The following is a 3,169-nucleotide window of genomic DNA, read 5'->3' on the forward strand; positions in this document are numbered from 1 at the left end:
CCTCTGAGTGATCCTACGACCGAAACAGATCCGACCTGCCTTACCTGCGCCGTTACATTATATCAAAAGTCTCGTCCTAGCTAGTGACGGCTTCTAAACAATATCGCAGCTGTTTGTTTGAGATCACGTCCAAGCCCCAAAGTTATCTGGAACCAATCCGAGTACTTACACGATCACATCCGACATCCATTTTAGGCAGGATCCCATAGATCTCCTGTCGACTGAGGCCTTTAGGTTTGGAACTTCTGCGCTCCTCGCGAGGCAGATTACTTCGGAAAAGTCGCGTAGAGTGCGCCAAGGTAGAGACACGGAGACTACCAATAACCTATCAACCTTAGAGGCAATCGCTGATAGTTGACCCTACAAGAACCAGAGGTTCTAAGGAATCCCCCCGGAAATCGGTTCGAATACAGGACCAAACCATTCTGGAGAAGAAAGCTGGCAAGATGCTAGCCCAGGAATCTCCGGAGACTTCACCACCACGGGAAGTAGAAGACAAAGACGATTCGGAGCCAGAGCTCTCTATGAAGGACGTCCAGCGACAGATGGCCAGCCTATTGGACCAAGTCCGCCGGTTGACTTAAGAGAATATGGAGCTCCGAAATAATATCGTACCTACTACTAAATCCCCACCAACAACGGTAGGACAACTTCTGAGCTAATTACTAAGGTTCCTGTCCACCACCCCCGAGGCTCCACGTGGCTAACTAAGCCGTCTTATCTCATCTACTATTAGCTAATTAAGCGATGGGAAAGACCTTACCTTCCTACAATGGCAAGCTGAAGTAGAAGACTATCTCGTATTAAACGAAGATCACTTCCCTATGGAACGCCACTGGATGGCAATGGTGTATAGTTACACGTCAGGTGATGCTAAGAGATATCTTAAACCTAAGTACTTATCTAAGGCGGATGGGTACTGGTTCTAAAACGCAGAGGAAATGATTGAGCTGCTTAAATCATACTTCGTAACCAGCAACGAGTAGGCGGAAAGCTAAGCTGCTTTCTACCATCTGTTTATAAAGGATAGAGAACTGTTCCTAGAATTTAAAGCTCGTTTTATTAGTCTAGCTATCAAAGGACACGTATCCAAACTAGAGTGGCCCTTCTACCTGTGGCAGAAGATTAGCCTAACCCTGCGTGTTCCTAATATGTCTGTGAAGCGTTTCTTTGATAGCTCTTTTAATGAGATGTGCAAACATCTTACTGCCTATAAGCTAGAAAGGAGATCAGCTCCTATCGTACCGTTACCAGAACGACGGACCACCTTTACTCCAACGGCGAGGCTAAGGCCAACCTCTAATTATAAGAGGGAAGAGCGCCCGGTCACGTATGGAGCAAGGTCCGACCTAGTTCCAACTCCGCCCCGTGTTTTCTCAAACCCGCCCAGGCCTGCCTCCAAGACACCAGTACTAGAACGCCAAGCTACACCTAGTAACTGCTACAACTGCGGCAAGCCCGGACATTTTCCAAGCGACTGCCCTATCCCTAGGGTAAGAGAGATTGAAGCGGTACAGGAAGAAGAAGTGTTCGAAGAGGCTGCAGAATACCCATCGGATGAGGATCGGACGGGAAACGACGAAGCCTAGGAAAACTCTCCGCCCTAGGCATTCACAAGTATGACCTTGCAAAGATTGGCCTGTCACACTTGTTCGGAGAAAAGCACTTCCGAGTCCCTACCGTTCTTCGTTCAAAGGGCTACGGCGTTAGCCTGTAGTCGCTAGTTGATACTAGAGCCTAAGGGTTCTTATTTCTAAATTCTGCAATCGCCCGCACTATTTCTAGTTCTCTTCAGGTTCCTATCCAAAGACTGCCTTTCAAGATTACAGTCAAAGGATTTCAGGATCAGGTTCAAACTAGGGTAAATCAATATATCCGACTACACGTCAGTATCGACGGTCGTACGATCCACAACTGCCCCTTTGTTATTATGGATTTAGGTTCCTAGGATTGTATTATTGGGATTAAGTGGCTACGCCGATTTTAACTTTAACTAGATACGGTCCAGAACCGAATCGTATGGCCAGCCAAGTACCTAGCGACGTATGATCCCGCTCCACCTATCCTAGTGCAATTGAAACAACCGACTGTTGACACCGAGGTTGAGAAGGATATCGAGAGGCGCAACGCTCTCTGGGAGAAGGACGAATATCGGAGAAGAAAAAGCCCAGCTTCCGCTTGGGTAGGTAGAATTCGAGGAATACTCCAACTTCCTACCGCTCACCCTTCCCCACCCGCTTCTGACGCAACCCCGAAATCGACCTGACCTAACATCACCTCTTCTCTTACCCCCCCTTGCATCGCACTCATTTCTGCCAACGCCTTCCATTACACTATGAAACGTCAAGAAAACGAGTTCTTTACAACAAGCCTCTATGAGATTAATTAGATACTTGAAGACAGACAACCGCTAGACGATCCTGAAAATGCCAAGTTAGTTTAGGATCGACTTCCATCCGTTTACCATCCGTACTGAGATGTGTTTAGCAAAACAGCAGCTGACTAGCTTCCCAAACACCGTCCGTACGACCATAAGATCGTTCTCACTAAGCCTCTGCCGAACTAGTTCAGCCCATTGTATAAGCAGAGTACTGAAGAACTCCAAGCGACAAAGGCGTTCGTTATGGAGAATCTCTAGAAGGGATACTTTGTCCCAAGCTATAGTCCTTTCGCCTCTCTTGTCCTTTGTGTTTGGAAGCTAAACGGAGACCTCTGCATCTGCGTGGATTACCGCAAGCTTAATGCTATTATACGCAAGGATGCGTATCTAATCCCGCGTATCGACGAGCTACTTGCCCGTCCTCACAAGGCCAAGATCTTCACCAAGCTTAACATACGCGCGGCTTTTAACAAGATCCGTATGAACCCCGACTCCGAGGAGTACACCACGTTTCGCACCCGCTATAGAACGTACAAGACTAAGGTATTGCCATTTAGCCTATGCAATGGTCCAGCAACATATTAGCGGTACATGAATGATGTGTTGATTGAGTACCTTGACGACTTCTGCATAGCCTATTTGGACGACATCTTAATATACTCCGAGTCTATGTCGGAACACATTCGGCACGTCCGCAAGGTACTAGAAAGGCTCCGACAAGCAGGACTCCAAGTAGACATCAAGAAAAGCGAATTCCATGTCACTCGGACCAAGTACTTGGGGTACATC

The sequence above is a fragment of the Exserohilum turcica genome (assembly GCF_000359705.1).
Source record: "Exserohilum turcica Et28A unplaced genomic scaffold SETTUscaffold_2, whole genome shotgun sequence".
In the NCBI taxonomy this organism is placed as follows: domain Eukaryota; kingdom Fungi; phylum Ascomycota; class Dothideomycetes; order Pleosporales; family Pleosporaceae; genus Exserohilum; species Exserohilum turcicum.